General features: G+C 42.1%; 1 protein-coding gene and 1 long non-coding RNA gene across 3 annotated transcripts in view; one reads left to right on the plus strand and one right to left on the minus strand.

Moving 5' to 3' along the window:
• Window positions 1-15,278, plus strand: part of LOC144889496 (beta-1 adrenergic receptor-like) — a 54,755-nt gene that overhangs the window by 11,044 nt on the left and 28,433 nt on the right. The gene's annotated exons all lie outside the window — the stretch shown is intronic.
• LOC137420915 (uncharacterized) lies at window positions 4,103-5,586 on the minus strand. Of its 2 annotated transcripts, XR_010983223.2 has the most exons (4): window positions 4,842-5,586; window positions 4,588-4,750; window positions 4,315-4,464; window positions 4,103-4,146 (listed from the first exon to the last, which is right to left on the minus strand). It is a non-coding gene; the product is annotated as an uncharacterized LOC137420915 (long non-coding RNA). The 2 variants fall into 2 exon arrangements; XR_010983222.2 differs by having other exon boundaries at window positions 4,588-5,579.

The raw sequence follows: 15,278 nt of genomic DNA on the forward strand, positions 1-15,278 counted from the left end.
TAAGTGCGGCGGGAGCATTGACTGGTGGTATTTCAGCAGCGGTAAAAACTGCTAACGAAAGGAAGGCACAACTAAAAGCTCAAAAAGAATTGGAAAGACATAACAAGGAGTTGGAGAAACAAATTAGTGGAAGTGGTGTAATTGTAGATTTTGCTCAAAAACTTGAAAGTCTACCTGATAAAGCTAGATTGTTGGTTGGAGATATGCTTTCCTCTATCGCTCAAGCGGGTGTTAAACTAACTAAACGGGGTAATGGATTGTATCTTTCTCATAAATAAATGGATAAATGGTTTAAACAATTTGGAAAGAATACAACGTCAAATATAGAACTAGCTAAGTATTGTAAAACACTAAAAATTGATAATGTGGTTATTTGTATGAGAGATGAATTAATACATATAAATAAGAATACAAAGAATATTATTATGAATTTAGACACACAGAATGGTTCTCATTGGGTTTGTATTCATAATAGTCAGGATAAATATTATTTTGATAGTTATGGTATGCCACCACCTGTTGAAGTAATACAATTCTTACAGAATGGTGTTTATCAAACATTTCAAGTTCAAGAAATTAATTCTAAATGTTGTGGTCAATTATGTTTATATGTATTATTTCAACTCAACAATAATGAAAATTTTTATGATATCATTTTTAATCTAATATAAATGACTTATGTTGGAAAAGATGGTTCTATCTTTGGAAAATCCTCTCAGGATATTGATTTATCAAATTATTATACAAAGGCACAGGCTGAACGACAAAAATATAGTGTAAGTAAAAATATTAATATGAAGAATACTTATAAATTAATCAATTATCCAAACCCTACAGATGCGAATGACTTAATTAGATTAAGTGATTTATCACAATATATATTTTTAAAGAAAACAGCACGTTTTGTGAAAGAAGTAAAATTTACAACCACAACACCTGGTTATACTGACCATACACCTTTCCTCATTGAATTTAACTACCTGCTTACAATTGAATTTTATAAAGAAGGACATTTAGTTAATATGCGAATTAATAAATGGGGGTATGATATGCCTGATTTAGGGTATAATTGGTCTTTTTCAATAAACATAGAAGACCTACATGATTTAAATCAGTCTCGTAAAGAAGAATATTATCCACTTGGTGAGGATAAGGATTTATGTGGAAGTACAATTAGTAAACAACAAATACGTGATTTTAAGAAAAGAAAAATATATGATAGTATAGCGATGGTTCGCATGACAAAGAAGGAAGGTAATGAGATAAGGATAGAAAGCCGAGGAATACAAACCGATTTGGTAGTGGGAAGATGGGGTGGTATTACCTGTCATAATATTAATCTCACATATATTTCTGATACATAAATGGCAGGAAGAAGACTACAAGAGAATTATAATTTTTGTATTCAAGGATACCTACAAGAAAAGGGTGCTCGGTATTACATACCTTATGATTTGGAGCATATACATGGGAATTTTGTCATTAAAAACTGGCCTTATACTGATATTGTTAAACCCACAAATAGAGACTTGTTTAAAATATTAAATAAAAATGAACTTCTCAAAGTTATGAAATATAAAACTCTTTTAGAAATCGTCAACAAATCTTATTGGTATCCTATTATGAGAAAAATAATTATAGATACAAGAATATCTCAAAATCCAGATGAGTATATGTATAATATTCTTTGGGGTTCAAACTCAAGGGTAGCAAGGGATGAGGAAGGAGTTGAAGAAGAGAAGGAGGAAAGAGAGAAAAAGGAGAAGGAGGAAAGGGAGAGGGAGGAGAAGGAGGAGAGGGAGAAAAAGGAGGAGAAGGAGGAGAGGGAGAAAAAGGAGAAGGAGGAAAGGGAGAAAAGGGAGAAGGAGGAAAGGGAGAAAAGGGAGGAGAAGGAGGAGAGGGAGAAAATGGAGGAGGAGGAGAGGGAGCAAAGAGAGATGGAAATCAGTGAGATTCATAAAAGATTGAGTGTATTAAAGCAAATAAATCAATCTCAACGCACCGAAGAGGAAATTAAAGAATTAACAACTCTTATGAAGATAATGGTTTCAAAAATAAGAACGTCAATGTCTTCAATTTCAGGGAGGAGATTTAAACGAGAAAGTGGTGAAGAAGAAGAAGAAGAAGAAGGAAAAGATTATGTGATTGATGATGTTGGTGTCATTGACTTTAGTTAGTTTTTATTTGTAAATAAATGGAGGAGAGAGTGAAGGCATTCCTTAGGATTCTTTATGTTTTAAAAATAAAGATTGAAATGTATATGTTGAAAACCAAAAAGGTTTTGATACTCTGTCGGAATTTTTCTGATAAATAAATATGAGTTATTGTCTCAAATGTAAAAAGAAAACTAAATCTAAAAATATCTCTTATGTTAAAGCTAAAAATAATAGAGTTTATCAAAAAGGAATATGTCAAGTATGTGGCTCTAAAAAGTGCCAATTCATCTCTCCTAAAAGAGGAGGAGACATACAAAAGTTTCTGTCAGGAAGTAAATTTACAACAACTGGAATTCCAGGGGAATTACACCTTCCAGGGTATTCTTTCTGTGGTCCAGGAACAAACTTGGATAAAAGATTAGATGAGGCTGACAATCCTAAACCTTGGTCTAAACCTACAAATAGGGTTGACGAAGTGTGTATGAAGCATGATATTGCTTATGGGAAAACCACTACGTTGACTGAAAAACATAAAGCCGACAGCGAAATGTTGTATAATTTGTCTTTGATACAAAATCCAACGTTGAGAGAGAAAGTTGATAGGTTTATTGTGAGAAATTTGATAAATGCTAAATTGAAACTTGGTCTTGGTTATTCCTCAAAAAACTATTAGGCTCTAATGATGTCATCAAGACTGAGGAGCTTTTGGCTGAAGAATTACACAAACCTATAATCACAAAGTTTAAAAGAAGGAAGGTTTATTCTAAATACACCGACCACATATGGTCCGCTGATTTAATTGAATTGAATAATGACAGGGGATACAGGTATGCTTTAACCGTTATTGATTTGAGGAGTAGATTTGCCTGGGTTGTCCCTTTAAAAAATAAAAGGGGTGATACTTTAATGTTAGCCTTTAAGCTAATATTTGATCGGGATAAAAGGAAACCAAAGAAGTTATGGACTGATGAGGGAACAGAGTTCTATAACAAAATATTCATGAAATTTCTTAAGGGGAAGGGTATTAAATTATACAGCACCTTTAATGAAGGAAAGGCAGTTGTTATTGAGCGTTTTAATCGTACTTTGAAAGAGAAATTATATAAAAAATTCACAGAACTCGGTTCTCAAAAATGGGTGTATTTAATTCAGGATATTGTAGATGATTACAACAATACAGTTCATTCATCAACAAAATCAAAACCATCAGAAACATTTACAAAATTAGAATATGAAAAGGAGATTAATTTGAGAAAGCCCAAGTTCAAAGTTGGTGATATGGTAAGGATATACAAATGGAAAAGCCATTTTGAGAAAGGTTATACACAAAAATGGACTCGTGAATTATTTAAAATCATTGATGTAATGGATACAGTCCCTTGGACCTACAAATTATATGATTTAAATGGAGAGGAAATCTTGGGTTCATTTTACTCGCAAGAATTACAAAAAACAAAGCTAATAATTCATTAAACAACATTTCTATTCACCCCACCCAGATTAGCTAATTTAATTAGTGGTAATAAAAAAAATTTTAAATAAATTAAAATCATAAGCCACACCCACACAGACCACGCCCACACAGACCCCGCCCACACAGACCCCGCCCACACAGACCCCGCCCACACAGACCACACCCATCATCCCCCACCCTCCGTGCACCCCCACCCTTGACCCTTCACCCCCCTCATCCCACCCCCACCTTCCCCACACACACAAGGGGAGGGGAGGGGTGGGATGAGGGGGGTGAAGGGTCTTTGGCAGGGGTGCACCTCCCCGTTCCCTCCTTTATTCTCTTTTTGTAATTAATAATTAAATAATTGTAAACAAAACAAATATATATAAATAATAGTGAAAACATTAAAAGCTTCATATTACTAAAACATTTTCCTTGAGGTATTATACATTCAACTTCTTCCCAGCACAAGTCATCAATTTGTTCCCAGCACAAGTCAAAGACAGCAGATGTGTTGAGTTTTTGAATCTCTTCCTGAAGACAAGAGGACAAGAGGGGAGAGAAAATATTACACACACACACATACACACACACACACATACACACATACACACACACACACACACATACACACATACACATACACACACACACACACACACACACACACACACAAGGATATGAGGATATTGGGATACATACCTCTAAAAAATCGAGCTTTGTGTTCAAGTGGTCGAGTTGAAAATTTAGGGTACCACATGTTGACGGGAAATAACCACTCTTTGGAAAATCAAAAGCATCCCACTCAAAGCCGTGGTTGTGGTTGTGGTCATCTGTTGATGGTGTTATATTCTTTCAAAAAAGAAAGAAAAAACGTTAATAATTTCTCCTAAAAGATACATTGTATTGACAATGAATAAATAAATGACAGCTCCCGTTTAATGGTACCAATCAGAGAAATGAATAATTAATTACCTGAGACAAACTCCGATGGTGATCATCTTCTAAGAACGGTGAAACATCAAATTCATTCAATCTGTGAGGCAGGTCGCTCCAACCCGTGTTCAATTCGTTGTAAACCTCTTGTGGAACAACTTGAAACTCTGCCAAGACCAGGTCATTTTGAAAACCTGAATTGCTGTAATAAAAAAATATATCATGAGTTATATAAATTTAAATTAATCACATACAAAGCTCACATCACCAGTTTAATTATGAATGAAACTTACCAAAGTCCTGGTGAGTATTCTTCATCAGAGTAGAGAGTGAAATAAGACATGTTGATGCTCATGTTCTTCGGTTCGTAATGATAAAAACAGCACGGCAACCCGACCTTTATAATGACCAAAATGTATTTTCGGGAACAGAACTCAGCTTTAACATTTCGAGGAAACAGGAAATAAGACAATGAAAACTTTCTGGGAAGTTATCCAAGTCAGTGAAACAACGTCATTTCTCAAAAGCGAATAATTAATTTTAAAAAGGTTTGAGTATGGTGATGGAAGTTGGAGGAGAATTAAATTATTTCCCACGCATAAACAAATATTTGTAGGGTCGATGTTTGAGTGGGTTATATTCACCAGATGATATTAAGAGTAAAAGGTTAAAAGGTCCATAAGGTCAGAAGGATCACAGGTGTTTAAGTAGTCTAATGAATAAGGATAACATGTCAAAAGGTTAGAAGGTTCGTAAAGAACAGGGTGAGAGAAATAGAGGTCTTTAGGGGCAATGAGGGAGGGGAAAAATTAATATGGAAGTGAATGGGTCAATGTTTGAGTGGGTCAAAGATTAATCTGCCAGATGATATGTAGAAGAAGGATGATAGGTCTATAAGAGAAAACAAATATTTGTAGTGTTTGAGTGGTCTAATGAACAACATTAAGGATAGGTACTACAGACAAAAGGTTCATAAAGATGAGGGTGGGAGAAATAGAGGTGTTTATGATTTTTGAAAAAGACAAGGGGGTAAATGACATTAGATAGGGATTTCACATGTTAAACGGAGGTGTCCCAGAAGCAACATTATTACACTACTGACGGGTGTGATTATCATGCTCCGAACACCTTTTCCTAGCATTTATGTTTTGTGGAATTTTGGTGAGATTGTGCGACATTACCAATTCGATTTTCGTTTTCGTGGTGTCGTACGTTTAGAAACGTGTTTTATTGACTTGACTGTTACGCAGCCATAACAGCACCACTTCGTTACACGCCTCTTGTTCGGCTCTTATTATGCTCTAACATAACCGCAAGTCAATATTAGGCCTATTTGTAAAAATCATTGTATTCACCGGTTTCACTGCATGATGGTTGATCAATTAGTTCACAGCCAAAGAAAGAATTAAAAAATAGAATTAGGTTCATTGTTTAGTTTATCGGTTAAATTGTAATCTCGGAAAATTGAGAACGGATACATTTAGAATTGGTGTTATCGTGGTGGGAGCGTTGTCACCGAGTGAAGATTCTGATATTTTCTCAATATTTTGCCTTGTGGAAGGGGGGAAGGGGGGTCTTCTTCTGCCCTCCCTTCAGTCTTATTGGTCCCCTCAAGGGGATATACTTTTTAAGAGTACAAATTTGTTGAAATGTTGCATAACAAGTTATCTGAAACGAAATATTTATATTCCAGCCGTTTAATTTTATGACATGCCAAACTTGTTAGAAACAATTACAGAAACAAGATGTACACAAATAATGACAAATTACAACTGAAATTACAGTTTATCAATGGATGACTTTAGAATTCTCCATATCCAGCAGCCCTATCCTTATCGACAATATATCCAAGGAGTTTAATTGCCGTTTGTTTTTCTCAGTATCTGTATAATCCCATATTGCCTCAATCACTTTCATATCAGGAGATAATGCCGGTGTCACGAAACAGATTCGCCCCCCTCGGAATAGATTCGCCCCCCTCGGAATAGATTCGCCCCCCTCAAAATAGATTCGCCCCCCTGCCACAAAATAGACTCTCCCCCGGGACAAAATCGCCCCCTCATAATATACAGTCACGTGAAAAAGTAAGTACACCCCATGAAAAGTTTTGACTTTTTCAACATATTTCAACATACAGCTATTTCATCTTCATTTCAACAATATTGATAGATAAAGGTGATATAATATAACAAATATCATGAAACATTTACATTTTGTAGACCATTGTATCATTAACACAACACTTTCTTGCAAACGAGAATGGGGGGCGATTCTATTCTGATGGGGGCGAGAAATGTATCTGCCGGGGGGCGAGTTTATACCGGTACAGATTCGCCGGGGGGAGAACTTATACGGGGGCAGATTTATTTCGCGACACCGGCCAAGATATTTCTTTGTGAGTTTTTCAAATGTTTTTTTTTTATCACATTGGTGAAACCTTAAGTGGGTCATTGTCATGTTGAAAGAGTAATTACTGCCCAATGAAATGTGCTTTGCAAATGGAGTGCCATTTTGGATCAGAAACTGCCTGTAGTTTGTATGTGTCAGCAGTCGTTGTACCTTCGATTTTATGTAAATATCGAGCACTTGTGGTTAGATGCTGGATGCAGTAGATCAAAGCCCCTGCCTCACTATAGCTGTTGTACATTGACTGTACGTACCCAATAACACCCTTACAAGCTGGTCATTTGCAAGATCTCTGCTGCATCAACATCTATCATATAGACGTAGAATGTGGAATATGACGTCACTTTGAATGTTTGGGCTTTCTTCCTCGACCGCTTCTATTGTCAATAGTACCAGATTCACAAATAATTATCAGAGCCTTGCATACTGCTCTTGCTGAAACATGAAGACAGGCTGCAATCCGCCATGGAGTTTATCATATGCTTGTCAGGTAATATAATATTGCCATCCCAGAAACCATAATATTCACCATAATGTGTTACGTCTGCAAATCTTTCTGTAAATATGATTTTCCTGATTGCTTGTGTTACGTGGTCCCCTCGGTGAATACCTGGTCTCGGTGACCCCCGGACCGTGAGAGGAACTCCGCCAGCAAGCTGTATTATATATGCGCTTTCGCCACGCAATCCATATGAATTTCACCCAGGAGACAACTGATGTTCAAGGATATATTTCCAATGGTAATGAGACCATACAATTTCAATGACACAACCACGGAGATCTTCCCCGAGCAATCAACAATACACAACCATCAACAATTCCCAATTCACAAACACTTCCCTATGAGTAAGATGGCCATCTTATATATGTGTGTCCCGGTGAGTACTCACAACCCCCTTTCGGTCTCTGCTCCTCACAATGTCTCTGGGCCCCTCCTGACCAAGATACTGGTCGCGTCGACGCACTCGGGCGGTTGAACGAACCCCGGGTGGACGTTTCTCCACCGGGCAGGTATCGTACCAGGCACCGTGGCTGCAGCCCCTCGTGGCCACGCGAAGCGGGTACGGTAGAGCAAGCCAAACCCCACGCCGCTTGCAAGGCGCGTTAGGCCCCAACGTGCGACCCGCACGCGTCTGTTTAGACGGTGCCGCGAACGATGCCAGACGCGGGGTCGATGCACGGCCCCACGTCAACCTGACGTCTCCACCGGGCAGGTACACGTCCCGGTAATTCCTCTCGCCAGACAGGCTTCGGAACGCCGCTTTTCCACGCAGCGCAAGGTCGATCCCACCTGTTGTCGGTGCGGGGCGAGGAAGAAGAATCCTCGTCCTTTTTCCTCGTGTCTTTTCCTCTTCCGTTTTCGGTCACTTCCGTTTCCGGCCACTTGTTCAGAAGGGCTCCTGACCCTCCAATCACAACAACCCTTAATATACTACACACGGATAAGCAAAGACCTGAATGGTAATCCACATACATTCACATAAATATGTAACACTCCCCCCCTTCAAGAAAGAAAGTTTGAACCCAGCGAAAACTTTCTTTGCCGGCCAATTTGGAGAAACAAACCAGATAACTCAACCCCCCCCACATTATCAGTTCCCCCCGGGCACAGTTATCACTTAAAAATAAAGCAACCAAAATTTCACCACAACCCCTCCAGATTACTCACTCTGGACTAAGCACCAGCAACGACCTTGTCCCTGCCAAATCAAACTCCATCTCATGACCCTCTGACTTTGACCGTCAGTTTCTTGTGAATGAAGGTTAAGGGGTTGATCAAAGATCCAAAGTTAAGCCACTCGATAGCACTTTTTCCGGGAGGCCAAGCCGAGTATTCACTACATGGATGCCTTTAGGAACGTGGAGTTCACGGTTAGTCCGTGCAGGAAAGTTCTCTACATGGGCGCCTTGAGGAACGTGGAGTTCACGGTTAGTCCGTGCATGAAAGTTCACTACATGGACGCCTTTAGGAACGGCGTTCACGGTTAATCCGTGTAGGAATCTTGGCTCGGCGGCTCCGCCGCATTCAGTGCTTCAACTTCTCAGAACTTCCCTAATACTTAGGGTGGGACCACTTGTCCCTGTAGTCCCAGGAATAGCGGTCTCCTTCTCGGCCACTACTTTGCCAATCCTTCCTTCGGGAGCGGCCGTAACTCAGGGAGCCTCCATAATAATATTGATTGCGGCCACCACCAAAACTACCGCCCAGTTGTCCTCTCCTGTAGACCTCTCGACGTCTACGAAATGCCTTCCCTACTGTTATGGTCCGACCCTCCAAATCCTTGCCATTCCAATTCTTCTCTGCCTCTCTGGCGTCTTTTGTGCTGGCAAACGTGACAAAGCCGAACCCTCTTGACTGTTGCGTTTCCCAGTCTCTTACCAACCGCACTTCCACCAGCGGCCCATATCTGTTGAAGACAGAGGTCAGAACTTCTTCCTCTGTTTTGAAGTTCAGTCCCCCTACAAATAACTTGGCACTTTTGTCGCCATCCCGAGCTGGTGTGGCGTTATTTTCCCTGCTGGGCTCTTTACCAACCCTCAGGTTACCATAAACTTGCCCCCGGCCAAATCATTCCCGATAACCACAGATACACCCTCTACAGGAAGCGTGGCTTGTAAACCGACGGTGACCGGTCCTGACACCAAATCGGACTCCAAATGGATGACATGAAGGGGAGCACTAACACCGCCCCCGATCCCCTGTAAACGAACACTATCCCCCGTTGCCGTCTCCTCGGACCATGGCAAAATGCCTTCAAGCATTAAAGATTGATGTGCCCCTGTGTCCCTCAATATCCTAACCGGTTTCCGGTTAGTCGAGGCTCCATCCCGTGACACGAACCCCTCTGAAATAAATGGTTGGTAACCCTTTTGATGGCGATTTCTCACAATGGCCATTGCGTTTGGAGTCGTAGTAGTCGGACTCCGCTCTGGGTCTTCGCTTTTCATGCGGTAACAACTGGACATCAAGTGTCCAGGTTTCTTGCAAAAAGCGCAAGTAGGTCCGGAGGAAAAACTCGTGGTCTGCCTCGGGCCCCCCGAACTATAAGTTTGTCTTGGGCCCGCATCCCTCTGATTTCGAACATGTGGGGTATCATAGTTGTCCCCATAATCATCTCGAGGCCGCCGCCATGTATGGTCGTTCTCCGCACCTGCTGTTCCCCACCTCCCCTGCGGAGATCTAGGCGAGGAATTAGGTTCGTGGACCCCTATTCGGTGGGTTAAGGCATAATCATCTGCCATGGTGGCTGCGTCCCACAACTTCGGTACTTTCTTTTCCTGCAGGTACACTTTGATGTCCTCGTGGACACACTGCTGGAATTCCTCCACCAGGATCAAGTCCCGCAATGTTTCGAAGTCTTTCCCGACTCCTTTTGACTCACACCACCGATCAAACATGTTTTCTTTCACTCTGGCAAACTCCACATGGGTCTCACTCTCCCTCTTCCTGGCATTCCTGAATTTTTGCCTGTAAGCTTCCGGAACCAACTCATAGGCCTTGAGGATGTGCTTCTTCAGTACCTCATAATCTGCACATTGGTCCATTGGTAGCGCCGAATAAATTTCCTGAGCTTTCCCCACCAGCACACTTTGCACGAGTATGGTCCAGGCCTCCTCCGGCCAGTTTAATTGTCGAGCCACTTTCTCAAAGTGTGGGAAAAATTTCGCGACTTCCTTTTCACTGAACGGTGGAACCAGCCTCACATGTCTGCCCACATCCCAGGCTTTCTGGTTAGGTGTCGACCCCGTCAGCAAGGGTGGTGCCTCTCCCCGTTCTCTCATTAACTCCAGCTCCTTGAATTTAATTTCTTGCTGAAGCTCCATGTCACGTTCCTTTAATTCCCTTTCCGCTTTTCTCTCCTCTGCTTCGAGGTCCCTTGCAGCTCTCCTCTCCTCTGCTTTTCTCCCTTCTAACCTTTCCTGGAGTTCTCGTTCCACTCTCCTTTCCTCTGCTTCTGCTTTCCTTTCTTCTTCTTTTAACCTTTCCTGGAGTTCTCGTTCCACTCTCCTTTCCTCTGCTTGTTTCTCTTCTCTCCTCGCTTCTGCCCTCCTTTCTTCTTCTTTTAACCTTTCCTGGAGTTCTCGTTCCACTCTCCTTTCCTCCGCTTGTTTCTCTTCCCTCCTCTCTTCTGCTTTCCTTTCTTCTTCTGCTCTTTCCTTTTCTGCTTTCCTTTCTTCTTCTTTAATCCGTTCCTGGCTCCGTAACTGCAACTCCAGTTTCCGGAGCTCAACGTCTTCTGGTTCTTCGGGTAGCCACTCCCAGGCTAACTCGTCCCATGTTCCTAATCCCACCATAGATTGTATCACCGTGGCCTGCAACTCTGCCTTCCTCAAATTAGTTCGGACCTCCAAGTTAAAATGTTTGGCCAATTTCAAGAGGTCCGACTTTAGCAACGCTCGGAACTGTGCCTCACTCGGGGTTACCCCAAAGTTCTGTGCCACAAACGCCATGGTGCCTATCGTTAACACCTGTTAACCTTCACCCAAGACTTTACCCCAATTTCTCAAAAAATTTTACCAATTAATAATTAATTAATAAATTTTAATTAATAAAAAAATTATTATTTTATTATTTTATACAATTTTAAATCCCGGACGTAGACCCAATTGCGAAACCGCAAATCGTAATTTGGACGAGCCCCCAATTCTGTTACGTGGTCCCCTCGGTGAATACCTGGTCTCGGTGACCCCCGGACCGTGAGAGGAACTCCGCCAGCAAGCTGTATTATATATGCGCTTTCGCCACGCAATCCATATGAATTTCACCCAGGAGACAACTGATGTTCAAGGATATATTTCCAATGGTAATGAGACCATAAAATTTCAATGACACAACCACGGAGATCTTCCCCGAGCAATCAACAATACACAACCATCAACAATTCCCAATTCACAAACACTTCCCTATGAGTAAGATGGCCATCTTATATATGTGTGTCCCGGTGAGTACTCACAACCCCCTTTCGGTCTCTGCTCCTCACAATGTCTCTGGGCCCCTCCTGACCAAGATACTGGTCGCGTCGCCGCACTCGGGCGGTTGAACGAACCCCGGGTGGACGTTTCTCCACCGGGCAGGTATCGTACCAGGCACCGTGGCTGCACCCCCTCGTGGCCACGCGAAGCGGGTACGGTAGAGCAAGCCAAACCCCACGCCGCTTGCAAGGCGCGTTAGGCCCCAACGTGCGACCCGCATGCGTCTGTTTAGACGGTGCCGCGGACGATGCCAGACGCGGGGTCGATGCACGGCCCCACGTCAACCTGACGTCTCCACCGGGCAGGTACACGTCCCGGTAATTCCTCTCGCCAGACAGGCTTCAGAACGCCGCTTTTCCACGCAGCGCAAGGTCGATCCCACCTGTTGTCGGTGCGGGGCGAGGAAGAAGAATCCTCGTCCTTTTTTCCTCGTGTCTTTTCCTCTTCCGTTTTCGGTCACTTCCGTTTCCGGCCACTTGTTCAGAAGGGCGCCTGACCCTCCAATCACAACAACCCTTAATATACTACACACGGATAAGCAAAGACCTGAATGGTAATCCACATACATTCACATAAATATGTAACACTTGCATGAGAAAAAAAAGTAACACTGCATGATATCAACACATGACTGGACCCTGGAGCATTAAATGTCTACGTACGACATGCAATTTTATCATGTGTTATTTACATTATACGTACATTGCCCGGGGACATTTGATGCAACATGAATTGAAATATTAAGTCAAAATCGAAAATATCTTCGTAGCCCAAAGGCAGATCACTTTCACACAAAGTTCGTTTTCATGACGTCAGAATGCAAAATAAAATAAATAGAAACTGAGTAAATACCATCAGTAGTTGAGCCATATCATTTCTGCTCAGCAAACGGAGAGGATTACAGGTGTGGAAGGATGAACACGGTGGTGTTGTAATTAATCCGGAGTTGCAATGTGCCCGACAATGCCAACATAACGCTTTCACACCCATTGACTTTTTGCACATTTTACTGTGTTGCAGCATGAATTTAAAATGGATTAAATTGAGATTTTTTTTTTGGCTCTGATCTACACATAATACCCATAATGTCAAAGTGGAATTTTTTTAATCGAAATTTTTCCAAAACAAATCAAAATGAAACAGAAATATCTAATTTACATAAGTATTCAACCACTTGAGTCAATACTTAATAGAAGCGCCTTGGCAGTGATTACAGCTTCAAGTTCTATTGGGGTTTGTCTGTATCAGCTTTGCACATCTGGATTTGGGGAGTTTCTCCCATTCTTCCTTGCAGATTTGCTCAAGCTTTGTCAAGTTGGAAGGGGAGTGTCAGTGAACAGCAATCTTTAAGTCTTTACACTGGCTCTAAATGGGATGAAAGTCTGGGCTTGGGCTGGTCCACTCAAGAGCTTTCACGTTCTTGGTCTGAAGCCATTCCAGTGTTGCTTTGGCTGTCTGCTTGAGGTCTTTTGCACTCTGAAGCAGGTTCTCCCCACGGATTTGCCTGTATGTGGCTCGATTCATTGTTCCCTCAACCCTCGGGATGGTGTTAGATGGGTGATTAGTTGTGCCCAGTTTCCGACAGACATAGCACTTTTTATTCAGGCCAAAGAGTTCAATTTTCATCTCCTCAGACAACAGAATATTTTGCCTCATGTTCTGAGTCTTTCATGTGCCTTTTTGCAAAGTCCAGGTATGCTGTCATGTGCCTTGTTTGTATGTGCACTTTTAAGTGTTTAGTACACCAGTAAAGTACCAAAACTTTTGACTGGTTGTGTGTATATATATATATATATCGTTGCGGTTTTGGTAAACCACAAAAAGTAATGGCAACCACCATACAGGTACCTTAGAATAGTTATTTCATAGCAGACCATTATCATAGCCCCTTCCCTTATTTCGAGTTAGTATGTCTTTATGCGTTAGGGAGGGGAAAGATAGGCCCTCCACTCCGAAGGGAAAGTTTACCAGGCAGATGCACAAATATCGCATCCATAGATTGATTTAAAGTCTTAGAAGACAGACGAAAGACCATTGTGATACACACCAATCAGGGCCTGAGGAACTTTGGCGGAGCTTGTGGGGCAGAGTAACGTGCTCCACCAATCAGGAGCCAGGACACCCTCCAAAACCCTCCCCCCCCCTTTGCCCCACCCACCCTCGGAGAGGGTGGACAAAAGGTGATTCAACACGTTTTTGCACTTTCTTGGTTTGTGGACATTGTTGACCTAGTACATGCTTGCATTACTCTCTCTCTCTCTCTCTCTCTCTCTCTCTCTCTCTCCCTCTCCCTCTCCCTCTCCCTCTCCCTCTCCATCTCCCTCTCCCTCTCCCTCTCTCTCTCTCCTCCTCTCTCTCCGCTGCCTGGACATTGGTGAGTCGTGCGTGGGTGTGGCAATCATGGCGGCTGTGTGCGTTGAGTTGTGAGTACTGTGTTGTGTTGGCATTTTTCCTATCCCCCTTTCACTCCATTTGTGTCCTTGTACTTGTTGGTGAAGATTTCCCCGTGTTGCCCCGTGTCCCCGTGTTTCCCTTCCTTGTTGAAAAGAGAGAAAGAGAGCGCACATGGTAAGTGCTGTGCGGGTTCTTCTTGAAACCCTTGGTTTCCAGGCTTGTGGTTCATCTGCCATGTTCCTATAGCCTTGTATGCCGCTCAACGGTGGTTTATCTTCCTCATTATACCTCTTTTTTTTCCTTTTTTTTTCAGTTTCTCCACTTGCTGGTTGCGTGTGGCAGGTTTCTTTTGTTTAACTTAAACTTCCCTTGTTTTGCTTTAAGCTATGGCAAACGAACGTTTGCACAATAGTGTGTACGAGTCACTCACTCTCAAGAACGGAGTGACGATTGCTCCACCTGACGGAGTTAGTGTTGGACCGTTTGGACGTTAGTTTTTTTGTTTGGATGTTCGTTAGTTTGAACGTTTTGGACGGAGTTAGTGTTGGACCGTTTTTACATCAATAGTGTTTTTTTGAATGTTGTGAGCAATGTGGACATTGTCCTGAGTGGCTTCTCAGACCATCACATGGTCGCACTTTGTATTCACCCACCAGTTCGCAATCGTGGTGCTGCCTACTGGACCTTCAATTCAAGCCTTTTGAATGACCAACTCTTTGTTGATGCCTTTCGCGTGTTCTGGAAAGCCCTTCTCCAATGTAAACCTTCCTTCCCCCACCTTGGACAATGGTGGGATAATGCCAAAGTGCAGATAAGATATTTTTGCCAACAATTTGGAGCTTACCAAACCAAATATGACTCTGCCCTCCAATCCTTGGTTTCCAAAGAAATATTATCCTTGCAGTCCAACCTCTCGGCCCCCAGTGATGAAAGAACCAACCTTTTGCTGGCAAAGA

Source organism: Myxine glutinosa, chromosome 1, assembly GCF_964187855.1.
Source record: "Myxine glutinosa chromosome 1, kmMyxGlut1.1, whole genome shotgun sequence".
NCBI classification, from domain to species: Eukaryota; Metazoa; Chordata; class Myxini; order Myxiniformes; family Myxinidae; genus Myxine; species Myxine glutinosa.